This window comes from Amblyomma americanum, chromosome 3 (assembly GCF_052857255.1).
Source record: "Amblyomma americanum isolate KBUSLIRL-KWMA chromosome 3, ASM5285725v1, whole genome shotgun sequence".
Classification (NCBI taxonomy): Eukaryota; Metazoa; Arthropoda; class Arachnida; order Ixodida; family Ixodidae; genus Amblyomma; species Amblyomma americanum.
The window spans coordinates 162,767,390-162,784,538 of NC_135499.1; the positions used below are offsets into that span (position 1 = coordinate 162,767,390).

Below are 17,149 nucleotides of genomic sequence, written 5' to 3' on the forward strand. Positions count from 1 at the left end.
CACGCGGTCGAAATTTCCTTAGCTCTTCACTACGGCGTCCACATAGCCTGAGTCGCTTTGGGACGTCCTCATGATCACCAGCCTGACTACGCCCACTGCAGGGCAAAGGCCTCTCCTGCCCTTTGCCAGCTGCGCCCACCGTATTCCCGCAAACAATCTCATCCGCGCACTTAACTTTCTGTCGCCTCGTGCTACGCGTGCCTTCTCTTGGAATCCACTCGGAATCTCTTGAAATCCAGCTGTTATCTTGCCTTCACATTACATGCCCTGCCCAAGCCCATTTCTTGCTTTTGATTTCGACTAGGATGTCATTAAGCCGCGTTTGTTCCCTCACCCACTCTGCCCGTTTTCGGTCTCTTAACGTTACACGTATCATTTTTGTTTCCATAGACCGCTGCGTTGTCCTTAACTTGAGCTGAACCCTTTTCGTTAGCCTCCACGTTACAGCCGCGTAGGTGAGTACTGGTACAAGATAAAGCTGTTGTATACTTTTCTGTTGAGGGATATTGGTAAACTGTCATTCATAATCTGGAAGCTACCATAAGCACTCCACCATATTCTTATTCTTCTAGTTATAAGAATGGGACGTCAAACCCCCCTTAAACCATCTCTTCAAGGCATAATGGTTTCCTTCATTATACACTATTTTAAACACGTATTTTAATAGAACTGCAGTTTATACGTGGTGAGAGCCGAGTACAAGCGATAAAGCTGGTTTGTTCTCAGTTGGATTCCACAATATTGCCCTGCGATAGGACGATTGTAAGACATTCGGGGAATTTTCATCCTCGAGACATCCAGCAGGGTACAAACTGAGGACATTTAGCCATCGATGCACTGAAAAGGTACTCGAACTGTCCTGTTCGGGATGAGGAAGTTCTGTCCATTTGTAGACATCCTCAGAATGTTTGGTGTTGTCTGTGAACATCACCCAGACAATGCAAACACGTCCTAACTATAATATCAGGATGTCCGCGTCATGATGTTCAGACGTCCTCAGGCTGTAACTGGTCCTCAAGCTGTTCAAGTGGGATCCATATTTCCATCCGTAGCGCATACTCTGGACATCTTTAGGGTCATGTTTGGTGACGTTTTCAGCACTGCTTTAGGATCTGTATCAAGACCTTTTTTTTCATGGGAGTGCCATATTCAAAGCTAATGTAAGCGAAGGTAATCACAGCAAGCAAAAAGAATGGGTTTACCAAAGGCCGCGGAGAATACAACCTTTGTCCGTAAAGTTCCGAGACTGAGTCCATTAAAAAATGCGTTTAACATTGAAATTATTTGTGCAGCACCCCACTGAAATAATCTCCCTTGCAGTCTATACACAGCTTCCAACGCTTCTTGAGGTTTTGGGAACAGTTGGAAAACGCTTCTTTTGGCAGGGCTGTCAGCTCCTTTGTCGTGGCGTCTTGAATGGCCTCCACGCTCCCCATCCAGCGACATATTAGAGCTCTCTTCACACGAGGAAACAGGAAGAAATCGCATATGGGAAGAGGTCAGACGAGTATGGCGGATGGGGAGGTACAGTAATGCTGTGCTTGGGGAGAAATTTTGTCACTCTGAGAGCAGTGTGCAGCCTTGGGTTATCGTGGAGAAGGCTCCATTGTCCAGATGACCATAAGTCAGGCCGACGGCGTCGCAGTGCATCACGCATGTGTTGGTGCACGTGGATATAAAACTCCTGATCCACCGTCTGCCCTTGTGGGACGAACTCGTGGTGTATGACACCTGTGGCATAAAAAAAACTATCAACATCGTCTTTGTTTTGGTCTTCTGTCGCCGCACCTTTTTCGACGCCGGAGAGCTTGTGGACCGCCATTCGGCTTTCTGCCTATTTGTTTGAGGATCGTATTGAAAACACCATGTTTCGTGTTAAGCAATGATGATGATGTCGTCAGGCTGAATGGCACGTACCCACGGCGGGGGATTGGCCAGGGTGCATTCAGCAATGATGCTGCCGACGTATGCAGAATCCTTCTCGTCCTCGGAGAGCAAATCAGCGCTCACTGATGCCCGCGTGCCCTTCAGGTCTTGTGTGAGGGAGTGCGGCAGTCTGGCATTCAGCTTTCGTTTCCTTAAGTTCTCGCACAAAGTTTGGTGGCATGTTGTCTTCATTACTAATGTCGAGAGCAGCATCTGATGGCATGCGGACTGTAATGGTGCGGTCTTGCTGTACGATTTCCCTGATCCGAGCCACGTTGCTTTCATTCCGTGAGGTTGAAGGGCGCCCCTGCCTTGTGTCGTCTTCCACCGACGTTCTCCCCAAAACGAACCTCTTGTGCTACTCGAAAACTCGCGCCCGCGATAATGTCTCGTTGCCGTAGGCGTCACGAAGGAGCTCATACGTCTGTGCGGCTGTCTTGCCAAGCTTCACACAATTTTATATTTACACGCTGTTCGAGGTGGACGTCCATCTCTTCACATTCACTCACAGTAGAATGCGCAGACGACTAGTGACAACGTTCTTTTTCTCTATGTAGTGTCATCTAGTGGCTGCCAGAGCAATTCACAAATAGCTCAGGTTAGCCTGAAAAGATGGCGTACACATACGCATCAACGTTTGTTTTCGGGAATCATTTCTAAAGAAGAAACTAAATCAGTCTTCAGTCTCGAAACTTTACGGACATAGGTTGTAGCTCTGAAGTTTAATTCTACTGCCTGAATGTAAAAAATGAGCTTCCCGAAAATCTAAACAGTCCAACCCCATCAGAAGCATGCGATGCATAGAAGAGACGCAAAAGCAGAAATGTCTTAAGATACATCTTCAAGGCATATAATTTTAGGGGTCACAACGGTTTCCTTCATTAGATCACTATTGTACACACATCATTTAATAAACCTGCAGTTTTTATTAATATCAACCGAGCGCGAGAGAAAGCTGGCTTGATCTCAGTTCGGTTCCACAGTACTATCCTGCGATAGGACGACTGTAGGACATTTGAGGAATTTTCATCCAGGAGACATCCTGCAGAGTACAAACTGAGGACATTCTCATGAGGACATTTAGCCATCGTTGCGCTCTGAAGGTACTCGGAATTATGTCCTGTTCGGATGATGACGTTCTGACCATTTGTGGTCGTCATCAGGACGTTTGGTGTTGTCTGTACACGTCAGGCATCCCGCATGCGCCCTGCGCAATGCCCGCCTTAATTCGCCTATCGTCTGAAAGCGGCTGGACAAAATGCATTGGATTTCTTCTTTCACGGCCTCCTTTATCCCTTCCGTACGGCGCGCGGTTCGAATGTCCACCGAGATATGTGAGACAATTACTACGCCATTTCCTGTCCTCGAAAACGAATCAGTCAGTTAATCCACGACGCGCTGTTTATAGAACGCGGTTATTTGAAAAGTTTCAAAAACATTTGATACGACATATAAAATTTGATTTAGACCTTTAAGAGGTAAAAAAAAAACGGTGCGCCAGCAAGCTTACAGCTTAAGAGGGACCGACATTCTTTTAGTCTCCTTTCGAAGTAGTGAAAATTGGGAAACGGTAGCTCATAGAAGCAGCCAGCTGACGCGGGTTCGCTGCCTGGTCCTGCCTGGTCCTCGCTGACGCAGGGCACCGAACAGAAGTCAAAGCACATGTGCCTCCTTATACCGCGCAACGCCTGTACGCACTCCGTGTAGAATTGCACGCATACATATACCGACACGCCAAACACGCATCCGTCGCGCGAAACCCAGAGCCGAAGCGACCACTCGGGGCGACGGCAGCGCTGCCGGAGAGGCATGAGCTGCAGCAACAAGCCGAGTTGGTCAGGTGGCGGGGCCCCGACTCTGGCGATGCTTCGGCTGGCCGTCGCATTGCTGCTGGTCGCGATGGTGCTTCGAAGCGCGGACGCGGTCGCCGGACTGGCACCAGCGTGGAGGCCGGAGGCGCCAGCAGCAGCAGCAGCGGAAAGAAGAGCCTGCCCTGTACCTGACGCCGTACGTGGCGAAGGGCCGCGTGCGCGATGCCGCGAGCGCAGCCGTGTAAGCAGCATCCGCGGCTCGCCGGATGTCGAGAGGCTACGCAGGATTCGTTACGGTGCGGGAGCAGCAGCAAAACCATCTCTTCTTCTGGTTCTTCCCGGCCATCGTGAGTTCCCGCCGACAGGTCACGATCCTTATGCGAACGGTGGATGTGTTTGTAGCTTGTGCTTGGATGAATGAGCGGGAGAGCTCTGGGTGGTGGCTGTTCAGTCATGGCCGCTGGGAACCTGCGCGAAGACTGGGCTTGACACAGAAAAGACGCGAAAATAAGCATCTCCTAAGACCTAACGTGGACACAGGAATATAACTCTGAAGGCTTTCTGCCATCGCCTCGATATATATATATATATATCAGTTATGCAGAATTGTGAATGCTACTTACGTTACAAGCAAAAAAATCACAGGACGGTTACCAGCTTGTATAACGCTAAGGATCCAACGTTTGCCATGGCTTGTGAACGCAAAACAAAAAAAAAATGGAGACATTATAATGTCTCCATTCGGGGGGGGGGGGGGGGGGGGGGGGGTACTGGTCACGTGCATTTTCACCGGTGGGTGCCGAAGGTGCATTTTTTTTATTTACCTTCCGTGACAGAAGCATTACAGAGGAGAGTGGTCACAAACAGAACAAGAGCAATGAAGCAAGCAGCAAAACGTTATACAAACAAGATTATCCTGATTATGCAACTAGCTAATGAGTCCGAAAAAAAAGTTCAATTCAATTTATTCAACATCTTGAGGATGTTGGTTATCAACAATCGACACAGCGGAAAGGTGGTTCCATTCGGGAGATGTAAAAAGAATAAACAACTGAACAATGTTTTTTTTTTTGCTGCAATGATCGAGATTCACTATGTCATATGTGATATGCCATATGAACGATAGGGCAAGTAGAAGAATTAGTTCGCCGTGCAGTACAGCGCGGTGGAAAAGTTTCTCAAGTAGAGTTAAGCGCAAATTTTTCGGTGAAATGACAACAATGGACGTTCATGACCACATTTAATTCCGATATACTGGCTGTAGAACGAGTGGAATTATTTTGAATAAGTTTTAGAGAATTTGTTAATTTAACGTAAGCAGGGTTCCACCTGAAGAACAGTAAAATTTTTGGCGTATTAGCATCTGAAAAGGAACAATCAGCCGGCGGGTGTACTTCCAGAACGCCAACAGCGCAAGGCTGAGGTATGATCTAACTAAGAATAGATAACGCTATAACCACTAGGCAAGTGCAGCGGGGTCCTAGAGCTTAAGCATCCGCCTTTAAATTTTATGCGAGATGTGCGTGAGATGCTGGCTAGTAGGTAGAAAGCATTTTTAATGCGTTAGCAATAGAACGCCCATTAGTGCAAAACGTATCCGACGTTGGTGGTGTGGGAAGCCTAGAGGGAGAGGAGGAAAAGTGGAGAGAGCGAGTCGATGGGAGGCGACGGGGCCGAAAGGGAAAATGCAGTGGCCAATCAGAGTCAAGGGGTGGGGAGAGTGGAGCAAGGAGATTCGGCGTGTCACACTGACCGCACTCGGGCAAGAACAGCGCTGGACTAAGGGGTGTGGGGGGGGCTAAGGGGGCTGCAGCCCAGTACGCCTCACCTCGGACAGTAGGAGAAGGGGGCCCATTTATTCTAACCTGCTTAGTATATGGAACCATGCGCAACGAAACTTCGAGTGACATGTATGAAGCCAGAAAACCAGAACGAGCAGACGGGGGCCCCCTGCCTAATGTAACAGCATGCGTTTAGCCTGGTCATTTGAGGAGAGCTATATAGACTGAATACATAATGGACCTTGAGATTATTTTCCTGTTGATGATGATGGTGTATTTTTATGGTGCAAGGGCATCTGTGGTCAAAGAGCGCCATGGCACAAGGTATTTTCATTTGCTCAAGGTAGGGTCAAAGACCCATTTCCCAAGCATTTCACCCTGAATAAGCTGAGCACCAGGCCAGGGGAAGCTTGCACCCATTGTATAACAGGTGGGTACCCGGCGAGATTATTTTTCTTATAGAATTCATTTTTATTATAGAGAGTGTTGTGCTTAAATTCATCCTTGAGGTATTCCATTTTCCTGAATAAAATTCCTCAAAAGGGCCGAGCTAGGCAGACATTAAATGAATGGTTAGACAAGAAGTCTTCAAGGCAGTTCAACTTCTGGCTGTGGATGCCAAGCTCAGCCAGGTCCTGAAGAATCCCAAACCACCAGGTTTTGTCATATGCTTTCTCTAAATCGAAGACAGCAAGACAATGTTCTTTGTGTATGAAAGCCTTTCAGATAGTATTTTCAAGACGAACTAGGTGGTCAGTAGTGGAGCACGCCTTTTTAAAACCACATTGGTGGACATCCAGAAGCTCACGGACTTATACGAAGGTTAATCTGATATTCAATACACTTTCAAAGGATTGCACTAGACAGCTGGTGAAGGAAGGGCAGGTGGTTTTCCGGTTTTCAAAAGTGGAACAATAATGGCTTTTTTCCAGGCTTCGGGTATTTTCCCCGATTCCCAGCTTTGTTAAAAAATCTTAAAAGTACCTCTACAGCGGGTTCAAAGAGATGGGCTAGCAGTTGATAATGTATTTCGTCAGGGCCGGGTGCAGTCTGCTTGCCGGCAGATAGTACTGGATGAATTTTTTGAACTGTAAGTAAATTATTATAGGATTCATTTGCACCGCCACTTGTTGGCGGTCTTTGTTTTTCAGCTGTGCTTTTGTATTTTAGGAATGATTCTGTGTAGTGAGATGAGCTGGAGACTGTAGAAAAATATTCACCCAAAATGTCTGCCTGTTCTATATTTTTCTGTATACCAGGGGCTGAGAGAAAAGGAACTGTGAATGGGGAGAATTCCTGCCACTCATCTTTCTAACCTTCTCCCACATTTGTTTTGATGTGGTTGAGCTGTTTATAGACAACACGTAATCTTGCCATGAAGTTCTTTCGGCATTACGGCGGATACATCGGGATTTTGCTCTGGACTTTTTAAAGTTTATGAAATTCACCAAAGGTAAAATGGAATTCTGAAAGATTGAATCACAGCAGAATTTTTTTCACCATATCAGGGAGGCAAAGCTGGTGCTCCTTGTTGTCGGAGTTTGCATTATGCATTATTTTTTAAATTCTGTCATAGTAAGCAGTTACCATGCTGTGTCAAAATGGTTTTTTCTGTTGAGTTGTTTGGCGGTTCTATTTAGAGGAGTCGTTGCACCACTTGGTTTTTCATTCTATTGCAGTTTTCAATTTCTTGTGAGGGCAGAAATTGCATTCAGGTTCATCGCTTTCATGTTCTGCTTGTTTTTGTCGGGTTCATGCAACGACTGCTTGTTCAGCATCTGGTGAATCAATGTCCAATACCTCATCACATGAGGTGGGCAGCTCTTGCATTCTAAAACTCTCGTGTTCTGAATGTCTGCTTTGGAGGAAAAAGCATTTCTTGTGACATATAAGGTGGAGAAATGTCAGAAAAGGCGACATTTAGACAACACAAACTGTTACAGAACTCAAACACAACCGCAAGGCACGTTCTACTTTAGGACCTCCACGTTCCAATCATTCAATTTGGAATCACTGATCTTTGCAAAGCCTTGTAGCCCCCGTTAATTTGTTTTTATGAAAGAATTTACTTTGAAGGAATAACGTCACCTGCTAGTCCGCCTCTAAAACAAACACCATTTTTTAAAGCGAAAGCTTTACTAGCTTAGCTGCGCCGATTTCGCTGTGTCTGCACGAATGACCTTGAACAGGAGCGGAGCTGCTTAAGTAACCACGTGACGTACCACGTGCTTCACAGCAGCTGCAGCCATGTGCACTGTCATCGTTGCAGAGCGCTGCGCGCTGCCTATCCAGCGTCTCGCTACAGATGAAGCAAGTCAGCCGGAGCCAACGTACTCAAGAGTGGGTACTCGCAGGCATCGGGCAGAGTCTGATCATCTGGTCGACACTGCCAACCGTGTAAAAGATTTAGCAATCGATAGGAAGCGTAAACGCACTAAACAGGCAGCCGAAACCAATGAAGAGCGGGACCTTCACCTGGCTCATTGTTAACCACAGTTAAAGCAAGGCTTAACCAGGCGATACCAAAGCTTTCGCTTGCATAACCAGGGTTAGCTGAGCTAAGCCGCAGCCAATTTTTTTTCCACACGGCCGAAGGGAGGCAGTGGTATCTATCAATGGTAGCAGCAGAGTGCAAGCAGTTTTCGCACTCTTCTTACAAAATAGCATTTGCCTGCGGTTTTTATTTTTAATATATATATATATAAACAGCTAAATGCTGAATTTTCCACAAAAACAGTTGGCGTTTTCTTCCTCATGTCATGCATATGTCTGTGATTCTAAATCGCTGAACCAGAAAGGCTTAATAGCATTTTTATTCTACTGCATGCAAAAAAAAAAGCTGTAAGCATTTTGTAGGTGAAACCTGTAAGCATTTGTAAGCATCAATTATAGGTGTAAGCATTTTGTAAGGGAAATAGCACCACGAAGATAACTGCCTCTTGGCGTCACTGTGTTAATGTAATTTTGGTTGCAAAAAATGGTTTCTTTGCAAATAGGTAACAAAACTTCCTAGTCAAAAATGGCTTTGCGAAATGTAGTAATGCGAGTGGCGGCAGACATGTGAAAACAGTGAATGTTATAACTATAGTAGGCTGGTTAGATAAATTCTAATAATTCATAGCAATATATTACAAAACTTAGGATTGGCAGCTAACTGTTACTACGGTAGACTCCCTTTAAAGGGGTTGAGATACCAAATTACAAGGTTTTAAAAAGCTGTCTTATGTTTCCTTTGTATGTGAAGACCATATAGGACCATTGGAGCCAAGTATTAAACTCAAGGGAGGTCTAGAATATATATTAGTACTGTTTTAAAATTTGAGCAAATGCTCACTCTTGAAGTCTGCGCCATCGCTAGCGTATCAGCGTGACATAGATTCAGAAAAAAAGAAACACAATCAGGTATTTGTTGTGTCATTGCACAGTATTCTCAAGTACGGGATGAAGTTTTGCGGCCTAGCAACCTTGCTTACGATTCTTTTTTCTTCCGATGGCTCCACAGCCATCCTTTAGTTGATGAAACCGAAACAAGTTGCATGAGAGAAGAAATCGAATTATATATTATTTAATGGTCATAGGGGAATACCACATGGTGAACCGTGTTTTCCATTGTTTAGCGCATCACTTGAAAGAATAAAACACGACCTAAAATTAGGTGTCTATGACTCGTTTATCAGAAGTGCCCCTAAAAAAAATATGCGAGCATGCTAGCTATATCCATATAATGTAGCATGAAAACAATGACTAAAATAAAATAGCCTTTAATTCAGAGCAAGGATAAGGATGTTGGGGAGGGCTTTACGTACATATAAGCCTATGCAGTTAGCCAGGTGAAGAAGAACTATAAAACATGCCATGATTGTGCTCCAGCCATCACAGGTAGCAGTGTAAACCTCCCTGAAAACAGCTGGTTACGTGTGAAGTATTTTGTGCCTGGTAGCATACCTTTTGTATCCCCGTCAAAGGCAGCACTTGACTTGCTCAAGTTATGTGAAGCCGCCTTCATGTTCAATACTGAAAGCACCCTCAACAACTGGGCTACGCTGGAGCACATTGAGAAATAAATTATAAGATACATAGCTACAACTATACCATCTTGCCACAGTATGCCTCAGAAGCTCGCGACCTGCTTCTGCAAGAAAAAAATGAAACTATATCGAAACCTGACTTGGGACAAAAATGTGAGAGCAGGAGCATTGGGATGCATCAGGCTGCCAGTGCAATAATGTGAAGGTATTGCAGTACTATCTAATGCATGGTTCTGCTTAAGTTGCAAGCCAGACAAAGTACTGAAGGGACACTTAAGACAAATTGCAGTTAGCACGTATCAATACACTTAACATGGCAAAAATTAAGTTGTTTTATTACCTTAACCTATTATAACCTTGCATACAAGGTCAGATTTTAATAATGGGAATATGGCATGCTACATAATACATGTAGATTACATGTAATACATGTAATAGATCTGGCAGCTCAACTCCATTATAGCGAGCCGAAAAATACTACAAGAACTACGGCTTCCGTCACAAAGGCCACCCTATGTCGCTGAACCCCTGGAGCTTGAGACGCGGAAACTATTAACAATTGCACCAATTCCAAAGAATATATGCACCAGATTCACAACAAGGAACAAACGGGCATAGAGCAAAATTTATTCCAAGTAAACTAATGAAAGACCTTTCTGAGGAACCAGCCTATTTCGATGCTGCCTGCAGGCTAGAGGGGGCCGTGATCATAGCAGTGGTAGATGGGAGCCACTCCCAGAAGGTAATTGGATCCGTCAATATGCATAACGCTTTAATAGCTGAAGAGGCTGCGATAGCGTTAGCATGTACAGGTACTACAGCCAAAACTATTCTCTCAGACAATAAGGCGGCTGTTAGGAACTTCGGCAAAGGCCTAATTTCCAAGCAGGCGGCCAGTGTACTGAGGAAGCACCCACTAAAACGGGAGGTTTCAATCATCTGGGCTTTTTTTTTTCGAAAAGTGTGCCATGAGGCATAAGGTGAAAACAGGGGAAGGAATGCGGGAGATTGAAAGTTAAAAGAAGGAGTGAAGACCCGTTGCGCTGAGGTAGTCGCAGAGGTTGCTGATGAAACAATTGTTCAAAGTCCACTGCACATAGTCACGTTCGCGGTTCCACCGCAGGCCCACCTCCCTGAGGAGCTGTTTTCTAATAGCAGCCGTCACTGGGCACGTCCACAACAAGTGCCGCACGTCACAAACGTCCGGTGCAGCGCTACAGTGAGGGCACCTGTCAGTTGCTGGCAGATCTTTCGCACGCCACTGATGACGGACAGATGGTGTCAGAGCCGCCCCTGCCCGAATCCGGCGCACGGATACCTCCTCCTGCCGAGTAAGACTACGGGGGAGAGGGTGCGAACATGGAGGAATTAGAGCGCATGTTCGCTGGCGTAGAACTTCGGAATCGGAAACATGGGACAGGAACGGATCTGGGGGAAGAGGGGAAGGTGGCGGATTGTCTAACGTATGAAGATGAGTCATAGCATCCGCTTGAATGTTATGTGGATCCTGGGCATGACCGCGAATCCAGTGTATGCGCACAGGACGTGGATACTTTGCGCAGAGCACGTGAATTGATTGTGAAATCTGGAATGTGCGTCGAACAGCCTTAAGCTGTTTAAGGGCGGCGCGGGAGTCGGTGTAAATATGAACTGTATTGAATGCTGGAATGAGCGGAAGGGAAACAATGGCATTATAAACGGCTTGAAGTCCCAATGCCAGGGGAGTGCACATATCTGCGGTATACATCGCGCGAGAGTTGAGATGAAGATGAGATGGACTATACACAGCAGTAACGCCCCTCTCTGCAGAATGTGATGCATCCGTGTATAATATGCACCCTTCAGGCAGATACGCTGCTGATACCGACGGGGAAACAGTGGGGCGATTGTCAGTGAGCTGGCAATAGGACCACGGTGGAAGTGACTTTAAACGATGAAGTTTGAGAGACTGTTTTCGAGCTCTATTTGCCACCCGTTGGTCGATGATTTCACTGAGTGTATTAAGTTGGGCGAACTCCTGTAGCACTGGTATGGGTGTTAAACGAGGCAGATATGTTATGACGCGCATAGCCTCACGATTGATAGCTTCAAGGAAGTCCCACTGTCTGCGGGTGAGACGTTGAAATTGTGCCTGATATACTATCCGTGGCTGAAGGATAGAGCGCACAAGCTGGCGGGCTGTATGAGCACGTGCGCCACTAGAGCGCATAGCCATAAGACGAATCAGACCTAGAGTAGCGTGAGCCAATTTACGGGTGGCTGTCAGCCACGGGGTGCCAGTCCCAGATGTATGGAGGAGAAGACCAAGAATACGAACAGTTTCTACCTGAGGAATCAGAGAATTATGTACCGCAAAATTTAAAAGGGGAGCTTTCCGTAAGCCGGCTTTATTTCCAATTCGAATGAAACATGACTTAGTAGGAGAGAGTGTTAGACCCAGAGGTGGGAGGCGAGATGTCAATACATCCAGCGCGTGTTGAAGGACCGACTGATGAATAGACGCATCTTGATGACAGCACCACAAGGTTATATCATCGGCATACGCAAGCACGCGGATAGAAGGGAATGACTCTAGGGCTCGAACAAGAGGAATTAAAGCCACATTAAATAATGTGGGGACGAGAACGGAGCCCTGCGACACTCCTCTATTGGAAGTGAAGTTACCAAAGGGCTTTCCGTGGACACGCACACTGAAGATTCGATTTGCTAAAAAGGCGTGAATGGAGAAGAGGAACCGGTGAAGGAGACCAAGAGTTTGAAGGGAGGCAAGAATGACAGAGTGAAGGATGTTATCATATGCCTTTGTTATGTCTGTAGCGATCACGGTTCGTACAAGGTGACTCTGCGGAGAGTGGTCAAGCACATCAGCAGCCAAAAAAGCAAGGCCGTCCTCTGTTCCAATTTGTGGGTGGAAACCAATTTGGGAATCTGGGTAACAACCATGGGATTCCAGCCACCGCGACAGGCGTGCAGCGAGAATGTTTTCATAAAGCTTGCAGATGGTAGGCATAAGGGAAATGGGACGAAGGGCCGAAAGAGATACTAGAGGCTGAGGGTCTACCAGGCAATGAGGCTGCCCATCGCCTCACTTGAGATGTATACACCCGAGCAGGCCGTAGAGACCCCACTACCTGGAGACAAAAACCCCCTCATCACCTACAAGGAGCTCTCTGAGACTCCCAGACTAGGCCGAAGGATCTGTGGTCCCTAAAGAGGAAACTTAAAGGTGCACCTGTCGAAGTTAAGCTATTAGCTTATAATGCCTGCATTAGAGCCAAGCTCGAATATGCCTCCATTGTATGGGATCCGCACAATAAGAAGGACATATTGCAGCTCGAGCGAGTCCAAAGAAAGGCTGTCCGGTTTATTTTTAGCAAATATAAAAGGCACGATTCTCCTTCCTTATTGATGCGGCAACATAGTATAGGAACATTGGAATCCCGTCGAAAAATTAGTCGGCTCGCTTTTTTGCATAACTGCGTCTCAGGTACGCTGAGGTTAAACATGCCAGACTGTGTTAAGCCACATTGCACCAGGAAAACTCGACACACACACCCTCACTCCTTGGCCCCAATTTTTGCACGAACCAATACCTATAAGCATAGTTTTTTTCCCAGGACTACCAGTGAATGGAATTCCCTGCCTTCGCACACTTTCGCAGCCTGTGACTTTGTTAAAGAACTGGAACGTCAATTTTTGCGCTGTTAATTGTAGTTCGCTCGTTATGAAATTTTTGTGTGAAATTTGTTTCTGAACAGCTGTATGCTTGTTATATGTGTACTCATGTTTTTGCCGCGGATGCCCCTCCTGCCTGGGCCATGTATATGTATGGTCTGCAGTATCTGAAATAAATAAATAAATAAAAATAAAAATCTATCCACCACTAGATAGGCCCTTACACCCTCAGAGTGTAGGGCCTGGCAAAAAATTAAGGCCAATCGCTTCTTCCCTTATGTTACACTGCATAGTGAGCTTACAGGCGACACAGAGGCTTGCAATCTCTGCAACGTACCTCTGAGTCAAAATCATCTAATCTGGCAATGTCACAAATCTCCGGGAGCTAAACAGACCGATCCCTTTGATCAAATTGCCTGGGAGTCCTACATCCGCAGCCCAAATGGGGATGTACAAACGATCGTCCTACGCCTGGCGGAGAAGGCTTACTCCAAAACCTTCTCTGCGGTCACGGCGCAGGAGGGCCGGCAAGGGGGATACCCTCCCTCCTGCTGAGCCCCCGCCCCGAGATCCATGTCGGTGTAAATAAACTCTCCCTCTACTGAGCTATAGAACCTGCCCACGCACACTGTGTGTGCGCGCGTGCGTGTTGACACTCGATGGTACCCATAAAAGATGGCGTCTTCATCATAGCAGGTTTTATTGAGTTTATTAGTCGCACGAGGTTGCTCAGGAGCAACCTGGACCGCACAAATTCCACCGTGACACTAAACTTATCCAGTCTTTAGAATCTGCAGTGAACAGTTATGTTGAGCGTGACGTAATAGGTGGTGCCCAATTTGAACGGGCCGCAAGACATGCTGGGTACTCCGACTTCTGGGTCGTTTGGTGAGATGCGTGTGTACAGCGCTTTGCTTGAAATGCAGAACTGACAAGCTTGATTTCGGCTCTTCATGCGTTAATACGCACGAATGAAGCCGTAAACGCGATCAGGATGCTGGGATGCTGTACGTGCATTATTATGTCCACGCTCGACGTTCCGTATTTGAATTAATGGTGAAAAAGCTTTGCAAGTGCTATCGTTTCGGCATGCATCGTCTGCTCGCACAGAAGTTTAAGATGCTTCATTCACTCGCTATAAAGTCCTCCTGTAGTTACTATTATCATGCAGCTGCTACATTGATTTCTAATATATGTTAGGGTACATATTTCCGAGAGGTTTCACGCTACCAAGTGCTGAATATATGGACTACCAGCAACCGTAGCCTAGCATTTCGTACGAGCGCACTGCTGCGCACATTGTAGCACAGTGGCTGCGACGGCAAAGAACTTGCACCATGCAAATCCTCGGAGTACTTGCGGTGCTCTTTCTACACCAGGCGCAGTGGCCTAGTGGTTAGGGCGGTCGGCTACCGAATCGGAGGACCCGGGTCAAATCCGGGACGTGGCGGCCGCGTTTCGATGGAGGCGAAGTGCGAAAGGTGCCCGTGCGCTGTGCGATAGAACCCGTCTAAACTAATCCGGAGCCTTTCACTACGGCGTCCCTGCGTCCCTCATTGCCCATGTATCACTTCTAGACGCAACACCATGCAATTTACAATATTTTGTGATTTTATAGCCTTTACAAAACTTTCACGAGCACTGCATCGGAGGGTTTCTTGCCACGCGGTAGCAACAGAGCTGTCGTTGCCTGCAAGCAAGGTAGACCGAGTCTTATTTGCTGCGCTAAAATTGGCACATGCGGCGCGTTGAGCTCCTCCCAAAAGTCTGTACTTAACAATGCTTCACAAACTTAGCAAAGGTACACAATCTGTTTTGCTGTCGACTAATGTTCTTGTCAGCTCAACTGCTTTTGTCGAATATTTGCTATGGCTTATGGAATAATTAATGCACAAGCTGGCATGCATAACAACTGTCTCAAGCAACTGAAGTTCAGTTCGTCTAAAGTGCAAAAATGCAACTGCATGACAAATGTGTTGCATTTCCAGCCCTACTGTATTCATTCTGCCAGTACGAATTGCACCGAGCATGCGCCGAGACTTTGTGCCTGAAAACCTCTACTAATGTGCGTCAAGGGCATGGATAGGCAAGTGACATAACATCTATTTCAGCAATGAGAGGTGCACCCATTTACTGAGGCTTTGGCACGTGCATAAGAACCTCACTCACACACCAAATTAACCACGCATAGTTACACACTGCAATGCATTTCACGGCCTGCATGGTGGTGTGGGACATTACATGCCATTTACATATAACTTGCAGCTCTGAATGTTAATAATTTCTGTGCTTGATTTCTCTAATGCTAGTTGCTGCATTATGTAGATGATAAATGCTTTGTTTTATGGCCATCTCTTGAATTTTCACTACCTTCAGAAAGTAAATCAATGTGGCTTCCCATCAAGGCAGAGGAGAGCCTGTAGCCATTTTGCTGTTGTGAACTTAGTGCTCAGAGCCTAGTCGAAGAAGAACCACCAGCAAATGTACGAACAGATGTCCCCAATGGCGGGCACGTCAGCTGTTGATGCATACGTACAGAAATGTTTAAATATAAAACTTATGCATCATATGCAAACTGTTCAAGGTAAGGTAGGCAAGGAATAACACAAGCAGCTAGGCAGAAGATTAGCTTGCCTTGTGTTTTTTTTTTTATGGAAACATCAAGCCGAAGCAAATCATCAAAGCCTGCTGCACAGCTTTGCTACAGGCACCACAACATAAACGAAGTCAGGCACAAAGACAAAGCAGAGAGCAGACCACAGCCAAAAGGAGAACTAACACTTCACACAGGCAGCTTTACTGCTGAACTACAAAATGAGAAAGTTCATCGGCTGTTAACTGGAAACTCTTCTTGTCATGAGGGTAATAACATCTGATATAAACATTGTCTTGCAAGAATTTTTGCACGCACATTTTATACAGCACAGCATGTAATAAATGAGTTTAATGCAGGAGATCTGAGCGACAAATAGTAAATTATAATGAATAGAATGGTAGAGCGTAAAAAAACCATGCTTCGGCTGTTCCAGCACACAAAGAAACTTGACCTGAGTTGTTTCCAGCATTTTCTACAAGTTCCTTTGACCAAATCTTCTGCAATGTTAAACGAAAGGCGTTCCCACCCAGTTTTAGTTTTGGCATGAACACTGCGGCATAGCTTGTATGTTAACCGACTTTGGTAAACCGTCCCTAAGACACTAGTGTTACCAAAAAATCTGGAATGTCTGTGAACACAATGTGTTCCTTGGTCTTTTAAAACTAGCAATTTTATAGCATGTTTATTACTCTTTATCCTTGCAGATAATTGACCCAACGATCACCAGACCGGCCTATGCCATCCTTGCAGCATTCTGCACTTCTTGAAATCACCAACGCCACTCTCAATAAGTCAATCATTCGGTGCAATATTCCGACATGCAAGCACGCAATGCATCACACGTAAAGTATAGGCGCAGACATGTATCTACTTCACATGCATGTTCAGCACTTAAGACAGTTTTCAAATGATGCTTTGCTGCGCAGCGACCGAACTTTAGTATTATAACATTTGTCTCGGATATCAATTCTCCTATGTGCTGTACAATGAAAGGTGATAAACAGCTAAACTATGTTGGCTGATATATTTTTTTTGGTTCGGTTATCCTGAAGTCAAGCTTCTCATAACTTACTGCCTCAGAGTATGAAAAAAATGGTGGTGAATAGTTCTTGTCACTTTGTAATGCGATCACCTTGTCTGTCACTCTCCCTGTCCTCAAACAGGAAACGGAGAAACATAACTGCAACATGCCGGTCCGCACAAACGGGGAACGTTAACGTAACAGCTCGCTTATAATTTTTCCATACTTGCTGCGTGCACATGTCGACTGGTCTGCTGGTGAAAACATGTGTTTCACGTTGGGCATGAGGGTAGCAAATATATTCTGATATA

General features: G+C 45.9%; 1 protein-coding gene across 1 annotated transcript in view; it reads left to right on the top strand.

Annotated features, from left to right (window-relative positions):
- The first annotated feature begins 4,029 nt into the window (after nt 1-4,029).
- The window catches only part of LOC144125317 (putative serine carboxypeptidase CPVL), a 37,899-nt gene continuing 24,779 nt past the window's right edge, over nt 4,030-17,149 (top strand). Inside the window, exon 1 of the mRNA XM_077658582.1 lies at nt 4,030-4,084. The gene's annotated coding sequence lies outside the window, so the exon portion shown is untranslated. The remainder of the gene's footprint in view (nt 4,085-17,149) is intronic.